Source organism: Cupressus sempervirens, chromosome 10 (assembly GCF_028749045.1).
Source record: "Cupressus sempervirens isolate cs-2001-9-10 chromosome 10, ASM2874904v1, whole genome shotgun sequence".
NCBI lineage: Eukaryota > Viridiplantae > Streptophyta > Pinopsida > Cupressales > Cupressaceae > Cupressus > Cupressus sempervirens.
In genome coordinates, this window is record NC_143127.1 from 395,152,981 (window position 1) to 395,167,383 (window position 14,403).

Below are 14,403 nucleotides of genomic sequence, written 5' to 3' on the forward strand. Positions count from 1 at the left end.
AAACTCACATCCACACATAGCTCATTATATGCCTGGTTCAACTCTAGGGTTACTAATTCTTAGATGGAACAATGATAGAATGACCAAATATCATGAATTATAAGTACCATAGGAGGAATTTTTGATTGAGCTCCAACTAGGTCAAGTTCCTCCACAATCATTGGACTCAATTTGAATGCTGGGGCTTTGCAATCGACACCTAAAACAAACATTTCTAAACCTTTCTTCACTTTTTTGTTGGAAGATTCCATTATGCTTAGTGATGCTTCAAGTGCAAGAATAAACTTTGACAAATATATTTTGAATCACTTGGGGGCTCAAAGATACTCTTCATTCTTTAAATTAAAAATTTTTTTGTGAAACAATAACTTTTGATTTCTCCTTTTAAAAAAATCTAGTCTTAAAATTGCCATTAATATGTCATACAATAGTTAGCTCCATGAAAAGTTGTCCAACTCAGGTAAGTCTTCAATACCTCGAAGATACCTTTGACTTAGTAGAGTCTTCAACTCAGCAAGAAATTTGACCTCACCATCTACATCCAAGCTCAATTAGGTCTTGCAACCTAACTGTTGGTCATTTTTTCCGTCCCGCCAAAATCACCACATTTGAATTCAACATAGTAAAGTTCACAAGTTTTAAATATCCAACTATTCAAAAGGGACATGAAATACTTTATGATAACCTTACAATATTTTTTTCCCTGTGCATTTTAATGTTTTTGCGGACCCACAAGCCCCATCACTAGATCAAAAATGATCTAAGGTTGGCGCTATCTCACTATGGGAAGTTGCATGTTGTTTTTCCATAGCAACATAGCACCTTTCAGCCACATGTAAGGTGGGTCCCAAGTATGCCCCGTCAAATATCAGTGATGAAATTTGTCAGACACATTGGCAGTTGGTCAATTTTTTCATTGGCTAAAGTATGACTGTGTAGAATGTGGGTCCTGCTTCACTTGGCAAGCCGTAAATGAGGATTTGCCAAATAGGTTGGCACATGGCTAGTTTCTATTGGTTGGTATACTGATAGGTTAGATCCATCTTACCCACTGCTAGATCTCAAAAAATCAACAGTGGGCGCTATCTCGCTATGGGAAGTTGCACGTTGTTTATCCATAGCAACATAGTGCCTTAGTGACACAAGGCCTAGATGACATAATGGGCCCGCCCTTCTCCAAATAAATATTATGGCTCATCCTTACTGTCATTTTTTAGGTAGGTCATAGTACAGTGGTGATATTTCATTGGTCCATTCAGCCAACTCAATGTGCAGTCATAAAAATTTGTTCATCACCATAGATCTAAGGAAATCGACAGTAGGTGTTATCTTGCTATGGAAAGTTGCGAGGATATTACCCATAGTGACATAGTGCCATTGTGCCACATGGATTAGTGGGGCTAGGTCTCACCAAGATGAGGATTCCAAGTTGTGCTAGGTGCTTGCCAAGTGTTTTGTAGGCCCAGAGGTTTTAAGGAGATAGCAAAATAACACGGCGAGTCTTCACGATCGTCAGATCAGACTGGATCCAAGGTGGGCACTATCTCCCTATGGTAAATTGCTTGGAGGATATGCATAGCGATATAGCACCTTAGTGACACATGTCCCAGTGGGTTTGGTGGAGCCAGTAATGGTTAGATGCACTGGTAGTTAATGTGACCATCATAGTTGGAGTTTGAGGAATTGACACAGTTAGGAAAGAAAGATTGGTCAACCTCAGGAAGACCTTGTGGGGTGGCAAAGTGAAAAGAGGTTGTTTGTCCATGTGGCTCATTTTGATGCCAAGGTTATGTTGACTTGCTAACACTGCTAATGTAGGTGCTCAGGAATGAAGAAAGTTGGGATTTTTTATGCGATTTGATCTTCGTGATCAATCCCAACCAACCCAAAATGAATGCAAAACTAGGAAGAACACTCCACCTCTGATCCAATCCATCTACCTAGTTAGAATGGCTTAATGGCACCATTTGCGTCCTCTCAAGGCATTATTTGATATAGAAGATCAGATATCATTACATCTGGATCCTTATCCAGATCAGATTTTCTTAATGATTGTTCTTGATAGAGCCTTGATGGCAGTGGTTGCAGGATAGTTTTGGAGGGAAAATCTCAGTTATGCCTAGACTATAAAGGAAATTTTTGTGAATTTTGTAAGAGTCGACCCTCCTCTATTTTCTCTGTTACTACTTTGCAATTTCTCAGTGTAAATTCCCCTGTGCCTCTAAACTACATGATTGTTTGTCTTATCTCTTTCATCCATTGGTATGAAAGTGCAAGAACTCTTTGCCTCTTACTAGTGTTTTGTAGAGATCTATGATCTGCATAACTATATCTTCTTGGCCTATGACTGATAATATAAGTGAATCTCTCTTCCTTGTGTCATTCATTTTGGTCTTCTTATATGCATGTGATTATTAGATTAAAGCAAGTTTGAATGTGTATATCCTTAGTTTCATTCTAGTTCAATAGTTCATATATGGGCAGAGTTTAGTCCGAACACTCTATTTTGGTGCATCACCTCTTTAGATTAGATTAGGTAGATTTAATTTCATGCTCTCCTTCTCCCTTTTCCTCTCCAAGAGTAGTTAGGTGCATCCTGATAGTAAGAGGAAGTCAACCTTCTCTGGAGACTCAACCTCATAGTTCAAGTTCCATAGCTTGGAGGTTGTTTCCATGTTTTACTAGGTTGTCCTCATGCATAGGCTTTGGACAAGGGTGTGACAACAATTTTTGGCATGCTCAGTGGGACTACTTTTCAAAAAAATTCAAGCCTACTAGTGTCAAAAGGGAAGATTTCAAGATCAACACTGAGGAGATAGTACTGGCTTCAGTGTTTAAGCCTTCAAGAGGCTCATTCTTCAAAGTACTTGGTGACTCTGAGCTTCAAATACATATCTGGTTCCAGACCAAAGTTACAGTGATTCATGCCCAAAGCTAAAACAAGGGCATCTTCTAGAGGTAAGTTTCAGTATCAAGAGCTTTCATTTTCAAACCCTAGAAGAAGGAAGACTAGAATATGTTTATCACCAGTTAGGAGTGCAATAGTAACAAATACACCTACAAGATCTATCTCTACTCCTCTTGTTGTTAGATCTCATCCTAGATTGCCATCAATACATATCAATAGATCACTTTTCTATATGGAATTTCCTAGAGCTCATACTTTTTCCACCTTTAATGGTGGGAGCCCTTTTTTATTAGCCCAAAGACATGACATACCAATAGCTGCCCTCAAAAGTATACCAGAGTTTACTAGTGAAACTTCTATCTCTCCCTCAAAACACATTCAAGAGGTTGCAAATGTCTGCAATATCCATGGTATTACAGAGGATGATGTTGCATTTAGGCTCCTAGCCTCATCCTTGAAAGGAAAAGCACTACAATGGTATAGAGATTTAGCTCATGGTTCTATAACAGATTGGGATGGACTAGGAGCAGGATTGTGCAAACATTTTAAGGATAAAAGTGACTATTTGTCACTTTTAGAGTAGTTGACTACTATAAAAAGAGCCCCCCATGAATGTATGACTGATTTTAATTATAGATTTCAAAAGACATGGGATAGAATACCTACTTCAGTGAAGCCTACCCCAAGTAATGCCTTCTTGCATTACCTTGGAGCTTTTAACAGTGATATTTCCACTACAATCCAAACTATGGGAGGAGATACCTTGCCTAATGCTTATGACATAGCAATAAAATCAGAGAACATCCTAATACAAGGAGGTAAACTAGCTCCAAGGCCTCCTATGTCTTTCTTCGCTAATGTTCCAAATCATCAACCAGCAATGGCTCCTCTTCCCACAACTTCTACATCACAATCCCTTGTCCCAGTCCCTCAAGCTTCCACATATTCGAATGGGATAGATGAAATCAAAGAGATGATGCAATCTTTGATCTAGAATATGGATAAAACAGAAAAGAACCTAGAGAAAAGATTGCAAGATTATGGGAAGAAGTTGGAGGATAACTCCTCTATGATGCAGAAAGTAAGCAACAAGGTAGTGACTTTAGAAAGATAGAAAGCTCAAGGTAGTAAGCCTCATCAATTGCAATATCAAACTCCAAGTAGTGGTAGGCCTCCAAATCCTAATCATTGAAATAGTTCTTTTGATCAGAGTAGGCAGGGTGGCCATGCTTCAACCTCAAATGTAAACCAAAGTAGGGCCATAATCCCTCAAAACAATATGGCTCAAGATCAAGATTTTTGCCCCTCCTATAACTACTCCTATGCCTATTGTATGTGCCAGAAGGCTAAATCTTTTATGGCTTTGATAGTCCAAGAACCTGCAGCAAAACAATCATACAAGGAGGACCAATTTAAAGATGCCTTAGATATGCAAAGACAAGGTGATTGCTCTTTTATGAATCATCAGATGGAGGAGCATTGTAATGTAAACCAAGATTCCATTGCTCATAACACTAGAAGAAAAAGAAGAGCTATGGAAGATGATATCCCTCCTCCCAAGCAGGCCTCAACTTCAAATGCAATATCTCATGAGCAAGAAGCAAATAATCAATCAAGTACCTTTCAACAACAAAGGCAAAATCATGGCAGAAAAGATGCTATTGATCCTCATGTTATTCCATCTCAACCTCATACAATTGTAGCTCCCAAGGGTTCTACCAAAATACTTGCTATGCCATTTGGTGTGGTAGAGTAGATGAAGAAGACAAATGTGAATATCTCCATGTGGGATGCTATTGCTACTATACCCATGCAAAAGAGTTTGTTGCAGCAAGAATTGGAAAGAATTGAACCAAAAGATCAGACACTTAGCATGGAAAGTGCCACAAGCCTAGTACAACCATCAAGGGAGGTAGAAATAAGTAAAAAGGTTAGACCTCCTCCATTATATGTTTCTCTAATTATAGGTGGCAAACTAGTCCATAATTGCATGATTGATTTAGGGGCTAGCAGTTCAGTGATGCCTAGGTGTGTTGTTGATGCTTTGGGAATGAAATATGAGCCCATTGTTAGGGATGTATTACAGGTGGATGGTAGTACTATCAAGACTATAGGGATCCTTAGGAATGTCAAGATGGCCTTACATGCATGCCCTAATTGTACTATAACCCAAGATATCTATGTTGCTGAGGTCAATCCATATTTTGCCATCTGTCTGTCAAGAGACTTTACTGTCCAAATAGGTGGTTTCATATCTTTTGATTGGTAATATCTATCTTTTAAAATAAGATATGGAGCCAATGCTTCAATCAGAGCAAAGCCTCAATCCCTCCATCATACTGAATCTTACACCCCTAATTCCATCAACATGAATTGCCCTATCCTAGAGATGGATGAGAATGACATAGTGAATGAGCCCACCACTTCCCTCTAGAAGAGATACCTAATTTTTTCTTAGATGAATGGGCTAATGCATATCAATTTTATTTTACATCAGAAACTCTTGAGACAGGCCTTAGTACATATTGTATATTGGAGAAAGATGCTCTAGTACCCAATCTTGTGGAGACTAAAGAAGATGAGTGGAATATGGAGTATTTATTTTGATGGATCAAGGAATAAAAATGGATCAGGGGGTGGTGCGATGATAATTTCTCCTGCACAAGTAAGGTACTATTTCTCCTTTAGGCTCTAGTTTAGCTGCACTAATAATGTGGCCGAGTATGAATCTTTGATTCAAGGTCTCCTACTTGCTCAAAAAAGAGGAATTCAAGCCTTAAGGGTGTATGGAGATAGTGAGTTGGTGGTTAATCAAGTGAGAAATCAGAATACCACCAAGAATGGTTTTCTCAAGTCTTATAAAAATAGGGTATGGGATTTTCTTGAAGATTTCAATGCATTTAATATTAAAAGCATCCCTAGAAAGGAAAACAGACATGCTGATAGACTTGCAGCAAGGTGCATCTTATGTTGTGCCAAAGAATCTGGAGGAGGAGAAGAAGCAACAAATCAAAGTGGTAGTAAGGCCTGCTATCCCTCATAACAACATCCATTGGTAGGTGTTTGAATCTAATGAGCAAATTGTGAGCTTCTTGCAAAATGAAGCAGATTTTTCAGGTAGGAACTAGTTGAGACTGTACGATCAATATGGTGACCAAATCATTAACCTTGGCTCCAACAAGTTGCCTAAGGGTCTCATTACCTTAGAGAGTGTTTTTAATCCTAATGACCAAGCAAGAGGCAAAGGTATGAACCTAGCTACTGAAAAGGATGATCACATTTTAGTCATGGTTATTGATGGAAAATCCTTGAACATGGGGAAGGTGTTGGTGTTTGAAAATGTTAAAACAGTGCTAAAACTACTAAGCGAAAAAAGGCTTAATACCTAGATATCAGTACATACACAACCTAAAGAATAGCCAATTCTCATTGTCACTTGCCTATGCAAAGTACTAGGACCCAACTTCAACAAAACCTTAGACGGTTTTCTACTCTTTTGGCTCTGTAAAAACCAGGGCGGGTGTACCCGGGGATGGTTCAAAAATGGAACAATTATATGAGAATTATTCTTAGTTTCATTTTGATTCTCATTTCTAAATCCTCAAAAATATACATAACTCTTACCAAATTGGTAAACACATCCCTTGAACAGATATGGCCAAGAAATCTTCTATAGATCTGCAGATGTTTTCAACAGCAATGGCTAAATGAAGCTAAAACATTCCATGCAGGCAAGTGCTGGCCAACTTTGAATATCTTACAGGAAATAAAAGTAAAATGTGATTTTATGATGTATTTGAAAAAAACCAGTCATAATATACTTCTCTTTTGGCTGAAAAAACTTTCGATCAGTGCCTAATCCATTGGGGTCCAGAGTCTATAGTAAATTCTTAGATCTAATTTGTTGCTTTGCAACAAATTCTTATCAGCAATTCTTATCAGAATTTATCATTCAAAAATCCTTTTCAATACCTAAGCAATCTCATCACATTCATCAGAGCCCTTATTTAATCCATTGAATTAACAGCAATAACAAATGGATGTACAACCCTACTAGATTGCAGTCAATTGCATAAGCTTTTACTCACACAACATCAAGGTAGCTAAGTATTTAAAAGGAGAAAAAATTGAGAAAGAACTAATATGGGGACAGTTCATAATTTGTATTCATTTCCTTTGAAAATGGTATATCCTTTACAATAGACCTAGAAAGACCTTCAGAAAAGAAGCACAGTTCTTTCTACATTCATGTATTCTCAGAAATTTTGACAGAAAAGTATACTACAAACTTGCTTTCCAAATGTTTTGGACCAAAAATAGGACTAAGCACAATACTTAGTAAAAAAAAAATTCGGACCATTCTTTAGCCTTGGGATCTCACTTAAATAGTGTGAGATGCAACAAGCTTCAGCCTAAAAAAGATGACAGGTGTCCTTTCAAAAAAAAGACAAAAACAAAATAATAGAAAGATTAACAACATTTCTTGGCGGGTCCCTTTCTGTTATGCTTCTGAATTGTTGAGACAAGAGCACGATCCGACCTTACAATCATTCTTCACTTTCGGAGTACATACCCATGAGGTCTGTAAGTGATGTATCATCTTTTGTTACCTGCAAACTCACTTTAACCTGGGGATTTTCCATGTCATCATTGTTGATTACAAGGGTAACTATTACTTTTGCATCTTCTTCCTCATTGTCTCCTGACATCAGTTCACTAAACTGATTTTTCCACTCATTAAAAGTATCATCATCTGGCCAATCAAAACTTAGAGTTTCTCTTTGTATCTTTATTAAATTATTTGCATTTTCCTCTAAATCATCAAATTCTTTTCTCATAGCAGTATAATACAATTGTACTTTTACCAGCTCCTCGTTTGTCTTTACCCAAAACCAATGGTCAGTCTCACTGATGATGTTTATTATTTTGTTATCGAATAATTCATCCATTTCCTTTTTCCATTTTTCTTTTTCCTTTACTGTATCAACAGATTCTAAAGCACAAGGAAATAGGGTGAATTTTTCAGCAAGATAGTTTGAAAAATAGAGTATCAATCTTCTCTATAAAGAATCTCTTTCATTCTCAAAATTTTCTAACTTATTCAATAAATCAAAAATCTTTTCAACTTGATGATAAGGCATTTGGACTGCAGATATACATATAATTGTAATATCATTATTTCTCTGTCTCCATTTCTGTGCAAGAGAATTTAGTCCATCCTTTTCTTTATTCAACTCATCCATGAGGGTTACAATCCTTGTCAACTGATCATAAAAAGTTGGCCATTGTATTTTATCCCTCAAATATGTCACACCCTACTTCCATTTTTCTTCCTGCTGATTTCTAAATTCTATCTGCCACTCATGTAATTTGGTTTTTTCTGCTTCAAATTCCTCTACAGTATAGAATTGGGGTCTTTCAGGGGTGTCAGGTATTTCAATGATAGGGGTTAATCCAACAGATTACTGTGGAGGATATGCAATTCTCAGTGTACTGGATTCTCCCACTTTCCTTTTTCCAAGTATCTTCTCCAATTGAGATACCCTATTTTCTAGCTCAATTCTCCTTTTTACCTCTTGATTATAAGCATCCACCACTATTTCATATTTACTGTGCATATCAATCATTTCCTTCTCTTCTCTTTCTGCAGTGGCCAAGGCAAATTTAGAATAATCCACATTCATGTGGGCTGCCTGTACATTTGAAGTATCAGCAACTCTCCTTACAATGATACTCCCTGTTAGTCCTGAATCATCAGGTTGTGATGAAGTAGTCCTGGATCCTCTTCTTAGGGACCACATAACAAGGGCAGCTTGATCATTGATGAATGTGTTACCCAAGAATTCCTCTTTATTTGGATCCTGTAGTAATAAATTATTTGATACAGAATTAAAAATTAATGCTTCAGCAATATCCCAATTGGGCAATAATAAAACATTTGCATTTTTTACCATCTATCTACCCTCATCAGGGGTTATATTTTGGAACTCTTGCATCATTTGTTCCTTTATTTTATTTTTAATGGAGGCCTCATCCATTTCTGGATGTTCTGTTTTCATACTCTTACACCTTTGCTCAAAAATGTGCATGTTTACCCTCCGTGCAATTTGATGGAAAGCCCTAGATCTTACAAAATTGTTATCAGACAAAAAATGCTGACTGGCTTGTTCCAAAATAGGGTCCAATTCCCTTACTCTAAAATCTGCTACAGTTAATTCAAAACTTGGCACAAGAGGTTCCTGGGGGTTCCCTTCATCAATTTCTGCTTGTGTAACAAAAATTTCTCCTTGTGACCCCATTTGTTCAAATTGCTCATTGGTGAGCTGCTCTTCCTCAATTCTTATTGGAGTTTGAGAATGTTAGTAACCTTCATCAGGGGATTCTTCTTCCCTTATTATTTTTCTTCTTTTGGGAGAAGGTTCAGGGGGTCTTTCTTCCAAGACAGTACTGGTAGATTCAACTACCTATTTTTCTTTGTGTACAATGGGCATCTACTGTCGAACAATAGTATATCCTGTCTTCTTTCGTACCATCAGTGGACCCATTCCAACGTTGGGGGTGAAACCCAATTTTCTAATAATCTCTCTGGCTTTATCTGGAAAAGAATCAATAAAATGTTGTTTCTTCTCATTCATTACTTCCATTATCTCAGAGAAAGTACTCATGAGCTTATTTATCTTATCTGCATTGGTTGCAGCATTACTAAGAGGACTGTAATCTTTGTCAAAACAATTAATAAACTCCAAAACTTTTGAATAGACTCTCCATTTTTCTTTCTTTATTTCTTGCTCATGGAGAGAATATTCATTTCTTATTATATCTTCAGGAAAATAGAATTCATGCTGAAGTGGACGAAGTTTGATTCTAAGTCTAAGAGCAGAGTTAAAGAAACCTTCTGTATCACAAAAATGAGCATGAGACACTGCCATCTTATATTGATCCAAAATTTTGTGGAGAAAGATCCACCCTTCTTTAGTTATCACAAATTGGTGGGCTATAGTGCAAGTAGGAAAAATTGATCCTGTTCCCCTTTTGTGCAAAAAGGCCTCCTCCACTCCTCCCAACTGCCACAAAAATTCAGCTATCCCTACCTTTAAAGGTACCTGATAGGGTAGTACATGGGATGTTCCTTTGAATCCATAGACCCTAATGATAGTTGAGACTGAATATGGGATAATATCTCTCCAATTATGTGAAACTTTTAGACTATGGGTTTTGTCCATAGGCCTAACAAGATGCATTAGTGCCTTAGGAATTCTAGGATTATCACTCAATATGAGGCATCTTAGTTTGGAGGCAAAGTGCCTATCAAATCTAACAAAGCTAGCATTTTCTGCTTCCCAAGTCATGTCTGCACTCCATAATTGGACTGGTAGTGCCTCCCCCTCTTGTTCCCTATTTAAAACCATTTCCTTACCAAAATAAGTGGCCCCTTTAAAAAGAAACATATGCATCAATAGGGAGTACTGACCCCAAACCTTTTCCACCTTGCCCTTTGCAATCCCTACCAATCCTTGATGAATCTCATTAGCCAAGTAAGATGCAAAATCAAAAATTATTTCCACACCAAAAGAGGAGATTTGGGTGATCATATACATGAATCTCACCGGAATAAAATCTTCTTCGCCCTCTCCGAAGACTCTGCACAGGGTCCTATATATCTCTACTGCCCTGGCATTAAAGCATGATTTCTTGAATGGTTCTTTAGAAGATGATGTTATGGTTGGGAGGCCTCCAATCCGGCCTATGTGGGCTTTCAGTGCACCTTGTCTAACTACATCCCTTTTGGACTTATATTCTTTTTCTAACTCTATCAAATTAATGGGCACATGATACATAGTGAGAGGTCCTAGACTGAAAACCTTCCTAATCTCCTCGGGACTGATGGTAACTAAAGCCTCACCACCCATTCTTCTCACTACCTTAGTGGCTTGGTCATAATTTTTTGCTATAGCTTCAAGCAGGTCAAAATCCATAAACACACTGGGGACAACAAGCTTTCCAAGATCAAAATTCCATATATTGGCATGAGGGGCATATAACTTCCTTTCTGCAAACCATTTTTTGAATAAACTCAAACCAGTTTGAGAAGTTTGAGCATCTTGAACCCAATTACCCTTATCATACAATCCATCAGCTATCCTTAGCCTAGGGTTCAGTGAGGTTAACCTCTTAACTTGCACTGTTTCTACAGTAGACTCAGGAAGCAACTCAAGCAAATCATCATGGACATTTCTATCCAAGTAGTTTATTGCCCCTAAAAATCCCTTCTTTGGAGGCATCTTGGGCTATCTTTTTAGAACTTAAAAGCTTACGAAGATTATGGTAGTATTACTTACTTGAATTCTGTCTATGTTTTCTTCTGTATTCCTGCAAATTTTTTGCGAACAGACAACTTGATAATTTTTATCAGACCTTGGCACGCTTTTCTTTCAGTAATGGCTTCTGCACAAGAATGGCTCCAAATCTTTGCTCACGTGAGATGAAACTGATGAAATCTCTCTGTATTATACTTTGTTTTTCCTCACGGACAAAGCTTTCTTGTCTAATTAATACAGAGAGTGGCACTACATTTTTCATTTAAAACTGCGTCGTCGATCTTCAAAGATCCTATGATCATGTGGTGTAGAGAGAACAACTAGGAGTTGTATTTTCCATGTCAGTTATTTTACCCAATGAGAACTTGCCACGTATAGAATTCTTTCTTTGATGGCATTTATATTTGGACCCATTGACAACTGAGAACACGTGTCAGCATATCGCTACTTCGTTATGCATAAAGAACGAGCACCTTGCTATAGCGAAGCGGCGACAATCGTTGATCTAATCTAGAAATGATCGAAAGATATGCTATACGGCCTCTTAAGAAGGAAGGCAGCGGGCCCAACTCGCTATGTCGCTATAATTATCTCCCTTGCAACTCTTCATTGCGAGGAGATGATATCCGTTGATCACTTACCAAATCAAAGGTGAGGAAAAAGCACAGGATCTCTTGATTTATATTTGCTATGTCGCATGGCTTAACAAGCATGCAACTTGTCATAGCGAGGTAGCGAGCTTCGTTGATCCACTTCAAGCTGACGTTCAAGATTTTTTGTACATTCAATCAGATAGGCATTAATGAGAATTGGATCTCTACATAGTTGGCGCATGTCAAAATTTACCATAGTCATTTATCATTCCACGTCACCAAAGATCTTGCCGATCTTTTACCATTTTACGGGGCCTCGCTAACTCGCTAACGGTGAAGCACCTGAATTTTTCGATAGCGAGGTAGCAAGCTCTGGCACTTAAAAGGATTCCGTGCCGAAAAATGCAAGGGTTACCCAATAATCACTTCTGTCAATTAAAACTGATTTTGACAATGGTATTTATGACTGGTCATGCCACCTGGTGTAATTATGATACAAGAAAGATGCAATGTCATCATCTTCAGATTTTCACGTGGCCTCGCTACTTCGCTAACAGCGAAGTGCCTGATTTTTCTGATAGCGAGGTGGCGAAACGTCCGAAAAAACCATCATTCTAGCTCTGATGTCAGATATTCTAGTGGGTCCCTATCCTTTTTGGATGGTAACTTGCAAAGTGTACCTGCATAATAAATCATTTAATAAGCAAATCTCCAATCGCCGTATCTTCACTTTACGGTCCTGCCTCTTAAAATACTCAACACTCATTACCTCGCCATACTTAATAAGCATGCAACTTGTCATAGCGAGGTAACGACAATGGTAGATCTAGTCAGATCTGACGGTTGGGACAAATAGGAAGAAAGGTAACCTGGGAGAAAGGAAAAGGAATATGACAGCATATTCGTCTCTTTTGAAAAATCAAAATTTCGCGCCTGACAATTTATGAATAGAGATGATATAGGGTTTACATGATGATTATTTCTTATGGATGATTTATCCAAAACCCTATGCTTCACTTAGGAATAGAACATTTGACTTTTCTATGATTTAACAAAAAACTTCTACTACACAAAAAGTCAGACCAACAGTGGCTCTGTCTGGGGATGATAGACTACTTGAGTCTATGCAAGAATTCAGAATCTATGGGAGAGTAGACCACACATCTAGTAAAGTGACAACTTCTTCAGAGAGCACAAGGCAACACACAAAAACAAAGACCCAGAATGTACAAGGATTTACAGAAAACAAGATGACAGGAAACCCTAAAGCTACTGTTCATGGAAGAAAATAAGTATTTTTTCAAGAAAAATACCTCTTCAAGAACTGTCCATGAATTGGAAATTCAAGAATATTATTAAATATATCTTTGATTATGTAAGAATCTTCACCCCAAGCATTCTCAATGAGATATGGGCCTAACCAAATGGGATCAAATTTTCCATGTTTTCCTTTATCTTCAATTCTGGCATTCCACATTAAGACTAGGTCTCCATTTTCAAATTTCTTGTTTACAGTTCTTTTATCATAGAGTTTTTTGACTTGCAACTGCAACTTTTGGTTCCTCAGAGATGCTTCTCTTCTGGTTTTGGTCAATCCTACCAATTCATCCATTCTTTCTTTCATTTCATCAGTAGTATCTTCATCATATGACTGGATGTAATTGTATAGTCCCATCAAGTTGTTCTGGGGCATTCTAGCTTGAATTCCATACACTAAATCAAATGGAGCTACCCCAATTGCCTTCTTTACAGTTACTCTGTCAGCCCATATTGCCAACTATAACTTGGAATCCCATGCCTTTTTATTATCATCCAAGGTTCTCTTAATGATTTTCAACAGGCTTTTATTTGTGGACTCAGCTTGTCCATTCCCTTGTGGATGATATGGAGCAGATGATGATCTTGTCATTCCATATTTATCACAAAACTTGATGAACTCCTCAGACCTAAAACACATAGCATTATCTGTGACAATTCTCTGTGGACATCCAAATCTAGAAATAATATTATTCAATAGGAAATTATTTACCACTTTACTTGTTGCATTTCTGGTAGGGATAGCCTCTACCCATTTTGTAAAGTAGTCAGTAGCAACCAGAATCCAAGAATAGCCAGTGCTAGACTTGGGGAAAATTTCTCCTATGAAGTCCAGACCCCATTGTTGAAAAGGTGCTTGAGTTTTGACTGGCTTCAGTGGAGTATTTCCTGAGAATTTCAGCTTTCCAGCAAACCTCTGACAAGGATCACATTTCTTAACCATAACTTGAGCATCTTTGAACAAAGAAGGCCACCAGAATCTAGCCCTCATTATCTTATGTGCAGTAGTTTTGGCCATGTAATGTCCTCCACATACTCCAGCATGCATTTCTTTCAAAATCTCTTTTTCCCTTTCTTTGTCAACACATTTCAACAGAACTCCCTCAAAGTTTCTCCACCATAAGTTATTTTGAACAATTACATACCTGATGGCTTGCAATTTAGTATTCCTTTTTTCATTATCAGGCAGATGGGGAGGAACTTCCATATGTTGCAAGTAATGTATAACATTGGTGTACCAGTCACACTAGTCCATGTCGCAGAAGTC